We start from the raw sequence: 15,740 nt of genomic DNA on the forward strand, positions 1-15,740 counted from the left end.
GAGCCACAGCAGTAGCCATTTCCACAGAGAATATTCCAGAAGGTACAATAGTGTATGCGGTGTGTGCAGTCAACTCTTCCTCCTTTCCTGTTGTTCTGTACTCTATGCCCACTGTCACTTCAGATGCATGCAAGTGTTGTGACCAGACTGTCAGAATGGAGATGACTAGTTCTTTATTAATAAGAGTTGTAATAGTTCTTGTAAAAGTCCTTTTTAAGACACTGGCACTGATGTCACAAGAACAGATCCCCTCAGCAATTAGAAGCCAAGATTAGACCATCTTTTAAGGGAATCCTTCCACAGCAAACCTGATCCCTTTCACCTTCTTGTGACAAGAAAGTCATGAAGAAGACAAACATAGCTAATAGACCCTGTTAAAAACAAAAAACAGAGGCCGGGCAACCCAGCAGTGTCCACAGGAGACAAGCTGTTCTTTTCTAAATTTCTCTTCTCCACTCCCAAGCATGCTTACTGATTTGTAAAGGAATTATTTTGAGCCAAAATTATTAAAATCATAATGAAACAAAGAGTGAAACTGACACACCCTAAGTTGTCCATACAGTGAGTAGGGTTTGGGCAATTTTTTTTTTTTGGTCTTCTCTCCACCCATTCAATCCAAAATGACAGCCTTGAAAAATGTCTCTTTGATGTTCACCATACTCTGAAACACGACAAGCCCATAATTCAAACTTATGGTTAGAGACATGTGTGTGTGTGTGTGTGTGTGTGTGTGTGTGCGCCTTTCTTTTTCTTAAACTAGTAATGAAGTTGTGAATGCAGCATTTCTTTCATTACCTATTCATTAAAGATATGACATGAAAACAGAGTTTCCATGGCAATGGCTTTGTGGAGTCTGAGTACATAATAAGAATTTCATTGTTTACACTACAGCACAGATAATTGACGGGTGTTATTGTTGCTGGTAAAGTCTTATTTAGCTTCCTGAATGCAGTGAAGGGCAAAGTTGTGGCCGGAGCTCGGTGCATGCTGGGCACAAGTAGAACCTCACAATCCTCAATGCACACATACTTTAGGACGGAGAGTGTGTGTCAGCTATGTGTTTTCAACGCACTTAAACTAAAATATTGAAACATTCTAAGAAGGACGTATTCTGAAGTTTCTGAAATATTTTCACTTGATGTTTAACTTGAGTCTGTTTGACATAAAGATGTTTCTCTGCTAATGTTTGGCTATAAAATGAGACAGTCTCCATTCAGAGCTTGGCTCTTAAACGTGTTAGCTTAAGCTTATTAGCAGCAAATGACCGACTCTCTCTCCAAGTCTTGGGATTCATATCTGTGAAATGGGGACAATACGTGTATATCATACAAGACATATGCAACACATCTACATACATAAAACATATGAACTGTACATGCCCTAGGTTGTTGTGGGGGTTAAAAATGCCATGCAGCACCAAACAAATGCTGCTGCACAATGCTGGGATGTGGTGTTGTCATTGTCTGCCATGACTTTGATAAAGATTTATGTCCATGACCTTCAGGCCCAGCTCCAGGGTGCCCTCCTTGTCCTTGGTACCCACGTACAGTGTCACGTGCTGCTTTCCCTGGCATTCTCTCACAGCATCTTCCAGTTCCTGTTTCCCTCTCCTGATTTATGGGCTTTTCTCTCTTCCTCAAGGCCATACTCTACTGTCATGGCCCAGGGCCTGGCATGCAGGAGGGACCACTTGAAAGGAAAAATTTGATATATGAACAATTAATTAAGACCTTTTATGAATACTCAATTCAGGGAATGAGGGTTATACTATTCTTAACGTTCTTGGCCTGGTTTGATTTGGGGATGGCAGTAACCAAGGAGGCCAAGATATATTTTAAAAGTCAATTTAAAAGGATTTAGGGACTGCAAAACATAGCTTCTGAGCAGTAAGGTGCGCTGTTTTGTAACCATTCTACTGCCAAATGCTTAGCCAGGCCAAGAAGAGGGTAAAGACCACAAGGCACCAAGGGTACAATATTGGATGTGCCATGGCTCTCAGGCCACTCACTGGCCATTCATTTTGTCTTCTCTGCACCTCGCACCTCTCACCCTTGTCTCGGCTTGGACCCTGGGGTGGCTAATGGGTTGGTTGGGTTCTGTGCTTGTTGGCTCTGTCTGGGAGACAAAGCTCTCTTGGATCTAGTCACATAAAGTCCTTTCCCAACACTTCAGAGGGAAAAACAAAATAGTAAAAACAAGCATGCTTCCTAACATGACTGGTAGAGATATAACCAGGTGATACCAGCTGATATACTTTGCAGACAGTGATACCATTTGAGTCTTACAAATAGACAAATAGACATTAATCCTGTTCTGCATGACTGTAGTAAAGTTTACTCAGAACACCCCAGGAAGTTTTCCAGTCCATGAAGGTAAGCCCATGCAGGCTTCATCCGTGCTGCAAATCCTGATTATGGGGATCTTGACAGGAAAAAAAGACTATACCATGAAGATGTGCTCGACATGGACCGTGATTGGACAACAAGAATTGTAAGTGCCAGAAGTATTCCTTGAATAATTAAACAAGGAAGGGGTAGAGGGTGCAGGGAAAGCAAGAGGGACAGAGACCCAGGACGTCTTCTCCTGCCCACTGGACACAGTAGAAGGGCTGCACTCACCACTCTTCTGAGGCACCCAAGAAATCAAAAATGCCCAGGGCCATCCTGGAGCAGGAAGGCAAGCTGAGGCTCAAAGCTATGTCTCAAATTTACGTGGAGATACAAAGGGTCTAGACTATACAAAGCAACATCGAAAACAAAGAATAAATGTGGAAGACACATGCTAGTGATTACAAGACGTGTTAAAAAGCACAGCAATCAATGCGGTGTGGTATGTCATGCAGAGGGACACAGAGACCAATGGAACAGAACAGAATCTGGAAATCAAATCATATATGGTCAGGTTTTGGTTTTTTGCAGCAAAAAAGTTCAAGGCAATTTAATGTGGAAAGGATAATCATTTTAACAAAAGGTGCAGGAACAATTGGATTGTCTTTTTTTCTTTTCTTTTTTTTGGTACCGCGGATCGAACTCGGGTCCTTGCGCTTGCAAGGCAGCGGCAGAAACACTGAGCTAAATCCCCAGCCCCAACTGGATTTTCATATGAAGACAAAAAGTCCTGGAAAAGATAAGCCATGCACTGGGAAACTCAGAGAAAACACTTGTAAAAATTTATCTGACAAAAAAGTTGTGTCTCGACTATATGAAGAACTTTTATAACTAAATGATGGATACAAACAGCCCAATTTGAAAATGGAAATGATATTTAAATAGATGTCTTACCAAAGGAGAAATAGAGATGATAAAGAAGCACATGAAAAAGTGTCTAGCATTGTCACTCAACTGCAGAAATAAAAAGTAATATTGCAAGGTAATATTACCACAAATAACCTTGGATGGCTGAAATGAAAAAGACTGACCATACCAAATGCTGGTGAGGATTTGAAGGAGCTGAAATAAACCCTCATCCGCTGTTAGTTAGAGTATAAAATGATACTCCTTTTGAAAACGTTTTGGCAGTTTCTTAAAAAGTTAAACATAGACCTACCATATGACTCAGCCATTCCATTCCTAGTATTTATCCAAAAGAAATGAAAACATATGTTCATACAAAGACTGTATACAAATATTCATAGCAGCTATGTTTGTAATAACCAAAAGCTAGAAGAAAATACAAATGCCCACCAATAGGTGAATGTATGAACAACTGTGGTATATCCATATGCTAGACTATAGTTGGCACTATAATGGGATAAGCTATTGATGCACACAACATAGACAAATATCAAAATTACACCCTGAGTGAAAGAAGAGAGATTTTAAAAGAGTACATACTATATGAGACTATTTCTATGAAATTCTTTGAAATTCATACTCATCCAAATGACAAAAAGCAGATCTGCCTGGGGATGGGGAGGGCAGAGAGGGTTGGGGAATGGGATCACAAAGGGACACAAGAAGGTGCTGGAGGGAAGTGATCATGTTCATTGTCTTCGCTGTGGGAATGGTTTCGTGGGTGTGCACACACGCCAAACTCATCAAATCAGACACTTTAAATATGTGTAGTTTATTATGTGTCAATTATACTTCATTCAGTAAAGCTGTTTTTTTAAAGCAAAACAAAGCAACGGATGAGTGAGAAAATTAGTATCAGGCTCGGCCTCCAGCAGGGGGCTGTCAGATCGTCTACTGGGCCAGGCAAGATATCAGGTACATTTCTTAGAACTAAGATAGTTGGGCTTTGTCTTGGACCCAGGGTGCAGGGTATGTGCTCCATTTCTTACTCCATCCTCACACCATAGGGCTTCTATTTTAGATTCCATGGATCTCCTTCCAACCTCAGGACCTTTTTGCCTCTAATAATTTACCCTTCCTAGCTTCACACCACCCACCTTCTGACAAATATCCTGGCCATCATGCCCTGCAGTCTCTGAGTCTCTGAGTAACACCCTATTCTCATAGGGGCCATCTCTGACCATTCTGCCTCTTGGGAAGTCCCAGTCTTCATTCCACCTACTGTTCACTTTCTTCCCAGCATGTCTGCAGTGTGTCCTTATTTTGGAAATCTGCTTGCCTGCTGTTTCCTTCATTTTCCTCTTAGCATTAGCATCATGATCATGTTCTGTCCATGGGTTTATCTTTACTGACAGTGACAGTCCCAAGCAAATAGTTGTTCTTTTTTTAAAATTCTTTTATTGGTACATTTTAGGTATACAATAAATTTACATTTATCATTGGGTGCTTATACCTGTACATGATGACTCTTGGTTCTTATTTTTTCCCCATTACCTGTGTGCCCTTCACTCCCTCCACCCTTCCCTATTTACATAGACTTCGTTTCCATTTTTTTTCTTTTCTCATAATTTTTCCTTTCCCTTCTTTCCTTTCCCCTTCCCCTCCCACCACCCCTACACCTTTGGACCTTTTCCTATTTCAAATTATCAATTATTTCTTTTCACCATTTTAATCTTTATTTACACTTTCAGTTTCTCACATTAGAGAAACTATTCGGTATTTACACAAGTAGTTCTTGAACTGCTGGCAATGATTCCCTTGTGCAGGAAATAAGTAGATACCCACTGTAGATCTAGCAGCCAGGCTTGAAGAACTTGTCCCCAGAAGTAGTCCCATTCCTGGAGAGTGGGACCCCTGCTGCTCTCTCTATCCAAGTGTTCCTAGCTCACTTTCTCCTCAAGTCTTTCTTTTCATTAAATGTTGCTTCCCTGGTGAAACCCTTTCTAACTTCTCGCCTGTATTTGCACACTCCCACCAGACACACACACACACACACCCATTACCTAACTTCCTAAGTAGTTTATTTTTCTGCCTTGTTTATTATTGTGTCCCACCCAGGAAGACAAGCCACACAGGGCAGGGCTTTCCATCTATTTTCACCGTTCTATCTCTAATACCTAAAAGAGGGCCTGGTGTGCAACAAATGATAAACCACAAGATTGTGCATTGCAAATATTGCTTTGTGGAAAGGGAACTCCTATTTCCCTCCTTTTGGCCATAAGTTATCAAATGTTGCCTGAGCATCTGGAATTTGAACACACCCTAAGTTACCAATGGGAACTCTGGAGAACATAAGGGCTACAAGACATGGCCAGAGGGGCCAACCCAGGGTCTGCACTCGGCCACCAGCATACATATGGCCACAAGCAAGTCTGGTCCCATCTGTCATTGGTCATGTTTTGCTGGAAGGGACTCTGAGAGGAAAATATGAACATAGGCAAGCAGTGTTCCCAGCCACAGTCACCTGAGGATAAAGAAAGCAGGAGTAGGGCCAGGGATTTAGCTCAGTGGTTTCGCCGCCTGCTGCGCAAATGCAAGGACCTGAGTTCGATCCCTGGTACAAAAAAAAAAAAAAAAAAAAGAAAACAGGAGTGGGTAGGGGACACTCAACTATGAAGCTAAAGTCACCACAGAGGCTACAGCCAGGCTACAGGGACTCAGATGTTAGATGGTCCACAAGCTTGTCTCAAAAGGGTATGAGGCTGCTGGGTTTTGTCCCCCATGAGGACAAAGCCTTGGATGCAGGCTGCCCACAGGGAGAGCCATGAGCTTGGAAGAAGCAGCTCTGCTCCTTAGAGTATAATTTCTGTAGCAGTCAACTTGCCTGGCACCTCGGGGAAGGCATATGCAGTAGCAAAGGGGATTTGAGGCCTTGCTCTGTGGCATTGGCCACATGGTTCCAGGCCTCAGCTGCCCTCTGTAATTGAAGGACAGGCGTCCAGATCTAGGGATCCCTCTAGCTTCCCTAAATCCTTTGCTGTCAGGGACCCTCCCCTGGCCCAGCTGACAGACAAGCAGGTCTCCCTGTGACCATCAGGAAGCCATTTGCCTGACAGTAACTCTGCAAGTCCTGTGCTGGGCAGATTGGCAACCTCCCCTCCTTGCCCTGGCTAGAGTTTGGGCTCTCTGGCAGGAACTTCAACCAGAGGGGATCCTTCAGTATCTAGGTGCTGACAGCTCTCTGCAGACCCTTTGCCCACCCACAGTGGCCATAGCAACAAGAAAAACTGCAAACGTGGCTAAGTTGTAGTACTTTCCAATGAAGTGATTGAATTGCAGCAATGGTAAGTAATCACTGACTATTATCTTGCAGTTCACAGAGAACTCCCACGCCTCTTATCTCATATAATTAACAATAATTATGTAGTCTGCACAGGCTACATGATTAGGAAATGGCAGAGCCAGGGTTCAAGTTCAAGTCTGCATCTGGTGGTCTTGTACCAGTGTTTTCCAAAGTCTGGTGAATTTTGTGCACCTCTTGTCCTCTACTTAAATAATATTTTTCTTTCAATTGATTACCTATCATAAAATAATACATTGATTTTAAAGTTTCACACCACTCATAAATGGAAAATAAGTATCACTGGACATAAATAGGAAATAATCACTATAAAAACAAACACAGCAAACACAAAACAATGCAATTAACTGCCAGCTTGTCTGTAGAAGATGCTGAGTCTGAAGATGGCATTAGAAAGATATCCAAGACTAATACCATCTGGGACCATGGTCCTGGCTGAAGTAAGGACAATGCAAAGGGACAGGAAAGGGAACAACATTGTCACTGTATGAGTTCATTTGTAGCCATTGCCCATCTCCGTGTCACCTCAAATCATCTCTGTACCTCTGTATGGCACCCTCAGCCACCTCTCCGTTTGTAACGGAAGCCCATGAGTGGAGGAAAGGCTACCCCCATTGTTAATATCCCTGTTGTACCAGCTTTGCAAGAAAGCTGGGCAGCGTGATTTCAATGGCCACTGACAGTGAGTTGGCTTTGCCTCGCACAGGCTGAGATTGGATCATTCTCTAGACCTGTCCTATGGCTGGTGTTCAGCTGCCATCACGGAAGACTGGAATAGGAGTACTGACGCTGCATGTCAGGGAGTGTGTGATGTGCTGAGGCTCCATGCTGCCAATGAGCAGGACCCAGTGCTGAGGCCCCTGTAACCCACTTCTATTCTCCATCCAGGCCTTTCTGAGGGCTCATGCAAATAAATTACACCCAACTGGGCATTATGTCCTGGCTAAAGTCAGATGACTCGAAGAACATTGAAAAGGGAATGATGACATCTGTCATCTTCCTAAAGGATTCTAGGAGGCTTTTTTTGAAAAAGTAATCAGCTACATTTTCTTTCAATGTCAGTTTGTCATTAATTCCTCCTCAAACTCTGAACCTCTCACTGACAGCTTTTGAAAAGATAGTTTGCCCCATTTCCTTGTTGGTAGGATCAACAAGGTAGTGTCTGTGTCCTCTGTCATGTAGGGTGTGGCCAAGGCAAGCCTCAGTGTCTCTCCAAGGTTTCCCAGTTGTGTTTCTTCTTCTCTAACCCAAAGTCACACTGCACTTGGTGGCCTGGAGTGTATGTCCTGGAGCTGTTTGGAGACCCAGGAAGAAGTGGTGGCTAGCAGATTAATGGGCCTCTCCTGGACATGGCCTCCTGTCCCTGTAGAGAGAGGCCTGGCTGTACAGACAGCCTTCCACGCAGTGCCTAAGAAGCTGCCTTCCTCCTCACTGTGACTGAACTTCACTGCTGAAGCTTTGAGTGAGCAGCCTTATTTTCAAGGTCAAAAGTGGGAGAGAGGAGCATGATTATCGAGCAGATGTTGGTAGAACAGAGCAGACCCTGGCATTAAACACTTACAAGAAGAGATGGGTTCCACGCAGCTGGTCACCAGTTCCTGTTGCAGTCCCCCAAACCCTGAGGGGCTTTCTGGAGCTGGGAGGCATCCTTATAGTTCTTGGGTGAGGCCAGAGGCAAAATGGCGTTTCTTGAGAAATCTGGTTTCTGTTAGATACTATCTGGCTCTCAGCCTCAGGGTTCAAACCACACAGGCAGGAATTTGGACTCTTGGATCCTGAACAAGCTCAAGGAAGACAACTTGTCCTCCCCAAAGCTGAGTCAAGCAAACAGCATCTCCCGACCCAAGGAACATGATCACCTCCTTTCATCGGTCACCTCTCTTCATAAGGCTGCTCCTTCTCTGGCCCTCTGGTTCATCTGGGACCAGGAGTTAAAGCATTCATCCTGGAGTTTCAAAATCACCTGCAATGCAAAGACAGCCTGGAACAAACGGGTTTTGGCAAGGCCAAGGGTTGTGACACAGATTAACACTCACCTCATTGGGTGGATAAACAAGGGTTAGCTCTGCAGATTAAAAAAGACTGGATGGGGAGCTAGGGCATCCAGCCAGCCGTATCTAGACACCCTCAGCCCCTGTTGTCCTGAAAAGTCATTTATCTCCTTGGGCTTGGCTTCTTCAACTCTAAAATGGGAATAAAACTATTCCGTCCCTGGTTCTTTTGGGGCTCAGTATCACTATAGTAATTCTGAAGCTTAAGTTGTTGTGTAATGAGAGTTGGCAGCTCTCGTGATGGTGATGACCACATTACACCTCAGGATGGTGAGAGGAAGCCAGTCACAGTGTCTCCTGCTGGGCTGGTGGGTGACACTGGCCCTGTTGGCACTTTCTGGGAAAATGGAACACTCAAGTGCACACAGCTTCATAATAACATCCTCAGCATATCCCCAGCCTTTAGTCAACCAGAAGTTGTCGCCATTCCATTTTCCAAACAAAACGCTCTGAAATGCATTGCTTGATTAAAAAGAACTAAAACTTGTAAAATAAATGTCCCCATTCTTCCTGTGCTGAGGGCTCCTTCAGCCAACCACTTCTCTTTGATTTCTAGGAGCCCATGCTGGTCTGCAGCCTCTGCTGTTCCCTGAGATATCCCAAGTGCCACTAGGAGTCCAAAGGCTTCTTGGCCTCCTGTCCTGTGAGCCCTGAGTTACTTGCCCATTTTTAAGGCCACAGGCATAATATGCATTTTCTTCAGGGAGAGGAGAAATTTCTTCAAGTGCATCTGATTTTCCAAGGGAACAATGACCTAAACAAGAGTAAGAGCCATTTTTGCTCACTCCACTACACTTTCTGGGGCAAAGGGTGTGAAATAGCTCTTTAGTCTGGAGAAGGGGACTTGCGAAGATTCTGGAGCCCTTCTCCCAGTGATGAAGGGTCATCATCTGTCATTATAAAGGATGTAGTCAGCATTGCAGAATAGATGCTAAGGAGAGCTCTGATCAAAATGAGGCAGACTTTGGACAGTAACAGTTGGACAGTCTGCCTCAGGAGGGAGAGAAGTGTTCACACAGAAGGTTCCAGTGGACTCTGAATAACTGTCAGAGAAGTTTTGTGCAAAATGTCTGCCTGGAGGAACACTGACTTATAGAACTCAGTGTCCCTCCCTGTTCTAAAATGTCAAGACTATGAAATTAAGAGACAAAAAAAAATGCTGAAAGCTTGCCTAAATTCCAGCTGCTACATCCAACGCTTGTTACTGAAAAGGAAAATAAGATATAAAATCTTTCTTCTAAATATGGATGACTTATTTGCCTTCTTTTATTTATTTTTTCTCTACAATTCAATTTTTCAGGCAACATCCCTTACATTAACCCCACTTCCCTGATAAATACTCTCCCTCACATTCACAAGAGCAAATGGTGGCAAAGTCTCATTTCCCTAAATATAACTAAGTTATGGGCACTGCATATTCTCACTGCCTTTCTATTTTGAGTTTGGAAGACAGGCTCAATTACAGGAGCTGTAGAGAGCATAAAGGAACTTAAGGTCACATTATCTGCTTGGTGTTGACGGCTAGCATTTTTACCTGTCAGTGACTCTCCTATAGCCCATTGATAACCGTGTTAAATCTGACTTCATGAATAATTTGATTCCTCCTGTTTTCCCAGAGAACCATAAATTGCAGTTATTTGGTATTATGTGTAATCATTCTCATAAAAGGCAAGCTTTAAAAATTTATGCTGAGCATTTCACACATTTTATCTCAAAATGTTTAAATGTTTGAGAGACAGGCATTACATTGGACAAATGAGAAAATTATTCTAAGCCTAAATTTTTAGCTCTGACCTCTGATTTGTATTCATATCTAATAGCAAGAGGCAAAATTCCACACAATAGAATTAAAGTATGATTTATTCCTAAACTAAAAACATATCTAAATCCATCTTCTACCCCTATATCTTGCCCTTCCCTATTGCAGAGATTAGGATTGCAAGCAGTATTGATTGCTGGGATCTTCCCTTTGTATACTTTATGTAGCGCTTCTTTGTCTTTCACTTTTGCAGGACATTCTTTGGAGGACATAACCAGGGAGGAAAGGGTCCATAGGCAGCTTTGTGTGAAAGTCTTTGCAGAAGAAAACTTCAGCCTGGAGCCTCAGGGCCTCGGGAGACCAGCTCTGCTGCTCTGTAGCTGACAAATAAGGCCAAAATGACAGATCTCTCGGCTTAAGGACATCTTACATATTTATGCAGTGACATCTTCGTCCATCAAGATTCATGATCTAGATTTTTCCACTACCAAGAGGGACCTGGGCCATTGTTCTAACAAGTGATATATTAATAAGAACTTTATATTGGTCAAAATCAGAAAACAGAGTGAGTGAAAGTCAGAGGCATGGGAATATATAGTTGGAAGACAACAATAAAATCTCGCTCTTTAGGTTTCAAACACAGCATGGCAAAGAACCTATTATATTTAGAAAACTCGAGCACAATTTAAGGAGAGTTTTGTGAATAACAGTTTAATTTACCATCCAACGTATTTCTTGAAGCCTGAATTTAAATTAATATTCTTCTAATCATTTAGAAAACTCTCTCAAAAAAGTCAGTCAGCCCCACTCTGTAATTGTAAGTTTTAAAAACCATTTTTCCACATTAGGTTAAGAACTTAGAAACTAAATTCTGAGGTGAACTTTTAAATTCCCATATACCATATAAAAATTCTGTGATAAATTTTAATTGTACTATTAGGTGCCTGATAAGATAGCACACAATATATGCATAAAAGTTAACAGTATGATCTCAGGATTTGTATCTTGAGATGATTATTTTTAATGAAAATTTTAGCTTACACATAGTCATTGAGTTGCTGAGAATGGGAGACTCACCTAGTCTTATAATTGTTATTAGTAGTTCATGGAAATTGATTATCTGAAGACTAGTTAGATCTCCACATTTTATGCAGAAATGGTAAAAACAGTTGGTTGTTTTTCTTTTTGAAAATGTATTAAAATTGCTGGAAATCCTGCTGGTTAAAACACGAGTTTGCACTTTTTGGGGCACTTTATGCCCTGCCCGTTGAAGGAGAATTCGTTATAATAACAGAGTAACAGGGGACTTTATTTTTTCAAAACAATGGCAATGATGGATGTGTAACAAAACAAATGTATGCTGGCCTTGCAGAGATGAAAGTATTAATTGTAGGAACATCACAGCCTAAAGACTGCAGGTTATTGGAAAATAATAAAATCTTGTATTTCTGCTTTAGCATTTTATCTCCTTGATTATCACCAAAGTACTTAATTATCCAAGGAACACATCTTCAGTAACAGACAGAGGTCTAAACTGAAACAATCAGAAATTATTGATTCGATATTTTTTGCTTGTTTTACCCCAAAAGGTACAAAATTAAAGGTTGAAGTGACTTTCTCTCTCAATGCCTAGAATATATTCTTCAATCAGAATTGTCAAAAAAATGTGACACTAGAAATTAAGAAATAGCTAAATTTAGGTCATTTGGATAGTTAAGAAATTACTGTAGTTATAAAACAATTTTCACTTTTCTACTAGTTTCTGGGCTGTTTTAGGACAAAGCACTCTTTACTCTGGGTAGATTTCCTTGATCTAATTCCACTGGACTAAAAACCTAACAAGACCAAACTATTTGTTCTCTATAAGAGTTTCACTCTAAACATAAAACCTCTAAAGGCATTGGTAGATTAAAAGTAAATGGACAGAAAAAAGATATACCATAATTTTAACCATACATTACAAGTTATTGGGAAACTAAACAAAGATGAAAATATTATAATAAAGAGGAAGACTTTTAATGATAAAAGAATTAATCAGGAAGACAGCAATTCTAAACATGTTTGTACCCAATCACCACAGAGCATACTAGAAAATAAAATAACTATAGGGAAAAAAAGAAAACATGAGCAGTTAACTATTTTAATATTTCCACTCTCAGTAAATTATGGACGAGGAGACTAAAATCAGACAAATAAAGAATAGCACTATCAACAAATATGTTAGTGGGTATTTCTAGCAATATTCACCCAACAACTGCAAAATATAAACTCTTAGGTAGACATAGAACATTCACCAAACCAAGTCCTGCTAAATGTGAAATTGTACATAACATATCGTCTGATGGCTATAGAATTATATTAGAAATCAATACAAATGATATATTTAAAGTGAGCAAGCATTTTGAAATTAAACAGTGCATTTCTAAATAATCCATAGGACAAAGAAATAATTACAGGACAAATTAGAAAATATTTCAAACTGAAAAATAATGAAAATGTAACATATTAACTGTTGGGTTGAAGTTAAAGCAGTGTTTAGAGGAAAATGCATAGCATTAAATGATTGTTTTAGAATAAAGTAATAGTCTAACCTTTGAGATCTAAGCTCCCTTCTAAGCATCTCTAAAAGAAAAGTCAATTAAACCCAAAATAATAAGAAGGAAATAATAAAGATATAAATGGAAATCAGTAAAAGAGAAAACAAACAAATACTGGAAGTAAACCAATTAAAACCAAGAGATTGTTCTCTGAAAACATCAATAAAATGATAAAACTCTGGTTAAATCTATCAAGCAAAAAATATTAAAACAACAATTAGGGATAATTTTAAAACTTTGGATAAAATTGACAAATCCTTGAAAAATACAAGTTATCAAGACTATCACAAGGGGAAAAAAAATTTAAAACCTGCACATTTTTATATCAACTTTTTAAATTGAAGTTGTAATTTCAAGAAAGCTTTCCACATGCAAACATACAAAAAAACAACCCTCTAGATCTAGATACCTTTGCTGGTGAATTTTATCAAACTTTTAAGGAAGGAATAACACTACAAGAAAAAATCCAAGGCATAATAAAATCTTAAAAAGTTTATTTGAGTAAAAAGGAATTCATGAATTTGGGAATACTAGATTAAGAGAGATTTAGTGCTCTGATCATAAAGTGTCAAAAACAAGTTTTTATGAGGAAAATGCAGAAGCACAATAAAAATTATTTTATTGGTTATAGTGGTACAGTTGCCTTATTTGGTCTGTTCCATTAGAAAGGCCCAAGCTATATAATTTAAAATTTGTTGCTTGTTTATAATTGGTTGGACTAATATTCTGTTTTTCTTTAATATAGACATTTACAAGAAATAACTCAACTTGAGTTTTGCTTATGTTTGCAGATCAAAGTTTAAGCATACCTGGTTTTATTTGCTCAGGGCTTCTTCAGATCCATTTTAATTTAGTTTAAAATTACCAATTTTATACCAAAAAAATAGAATTTGTATAGAGAAGTAAGGAACACTTCCCAACTCATTGTTTGAGGCCAAAATTGCACTGAAATCAAAACTATGTTACAAGAAATGAAAATATCCCTCATTAATATAGATACAAGAATTACTTAACAAAATATCAGTAAATCTTATTATATAAACCGATAACCTTTGAAGACAGTCCAATATTATATAAAAGGGATAATATAGACCTAATGAATGACCTAAACCTTGATTAATTTGTAAACAAGCAACACTCAACTAGCATTTGGTTTTATTGATTTATTTTCAGTATTGGTTCTCCATTTTATTGATTTCCATTTATATCCAGGAATATAAAGTTAATAAAATATTCAAAAATTAGTCCAAGTATTCACTGAATCAAACCAAATAAAGAAGAAAACCATGTGATCACTTCAGTACATTTAGAGAAAGCATTTAAGGTAATTAAACACATATCCATGGGGGAAAGTTTTATCAAATTATGAATGAAAGAAAAGCTTCTCAACCTAATAAAATGCATCTACAGAAACCCTACAGCTAATATGAAACTAAGGATGAATGCTAAACACTTTCTACTCTCACCACTTCTATTTAGCATTATACTGATATAGTGGCCAATGCAAAATGCAATAATGATAATGTGTATATAGGCATATGCATCAGAAAGAAAGAAGTAAGCTGTCTTTATGCACAAGCAACATATTCATCTCTACAGAAAGCCAAAAAAGGCTGCTAATATTATTTTTAAAATTTAGTACACTTACAAATTATATAGTCAAGATCTTAAAAATCAGTTTCTCCACACCAACAATGAACAATTATAAAATAAAACTTTTTAAATACTACTTACAGTAACATCAAAACCATGAAATACATAATGATAAATATAAGAAAATATGAGCAAGATCTACATGCTAAAATCTATAAAGCAATATTGAGAAAAATTTAACATCTACACAAATGGACAACTATATCCTGTTCATGGACTGGAAGACTCAAGATTATTAAGAATCCTTAAACAAATGTACAGATTATGCCTAATCATATTCAAACTCTTAGCCAGTATGTATGCTTATAAGCTGTCAAGCTGACTCTAAAATTTATATAGAAATGCACAGGACTTAGAATAGCCAAAGAAGGTTGAAAGACATTACATTAATTCAAAACTAGTTTAAAAAGTTACATTAATCAAAGCTGTGTGGCTTTAGCATAAGGGCAGGCAAATAGATCAATGGAACAAAACAAAGATGCCAAAGATACATAACTTCATGGTTAATTGAATTTTGACACGCATCAAAACAATTCAATGAGTAAAAGAAAGTCTTTCCAACAAATGATCCTGACACCCCTATAATTCACCATACATAAAAATTAATTTTAAGGACATGCAGGAGAATGTCTTCTCAAATATTTCAGCAAGGACCCAAAAAAGCATTAACCACAACAGGAACAGATTGATAATTATACTTCACCAAAATTTAAAACTTCTGTTCATTAATGCCATCAAGAGAAAGAAAAGGCAAGTCACAGAGTAAGAGAAAATAATCTTAATACATCTATCTGGCAATGGACTTAAATCTTAGATGCACAAAGAATTTCTACAACTCAGTCTAGTCCTATATATATTGTAGGGATATAGTGTGAGAAATGCATCTTTAGGGGATTTTTGTCATTATGTGAACATCATAGATTATACAATGATATCACTGGCTATGTAATATCATGAGACTACTTTAATATATGTGATTTGTCATTAACTGAAATATCATTATGTGGCATATGATTGTATTAAAATGATAGCCCAATTTAAAAATGAGCTAATGGCCATAAATTGATATTTTATAAGAAAAGATAT

At 38.9% G+C, this 15,740-nt stretch overlaps 1 long non-coding RNA gene across 1 annotated transcript in view; it reads right to left on the reverse strand.

Annotated features, from left to right (window-relative positions):
- Positions 1-4,600: 4,600 nt before the first annotated feature.
- Positions 4,601-15,740, reverse strand: part of LOC110347808 (uncharacterized) — a 135,167-nt gene continuing 124,027 nt past the window's right edge. Inside the window, exon 4 of the long non-coding RNA XR_002392651.2 lies at positions 4,601-8,557. This is a non-coding gene — a long non-coding RNA (uncharacterized LOC110347808). The remainder of the gene's footprint in view (positions 8,558-15,740) is intronic.

This window comes from Heterocephalus glaber, unplaced genomic scaffold (genome assembly GCF_053883595.1).
Source record: "Heterocephalus glaber isolate CG9 unplaced genomic scaffold, H.glaber_assembly_v1.0 deba00001497, whole genome shotgun sequence".
Lineage (NCBI taxonomy): Eukaryota > Metazoa > Chordata > Mammalia > Rodentia > Bathyergidae > Heterocephalus > Heterocephalus glaber.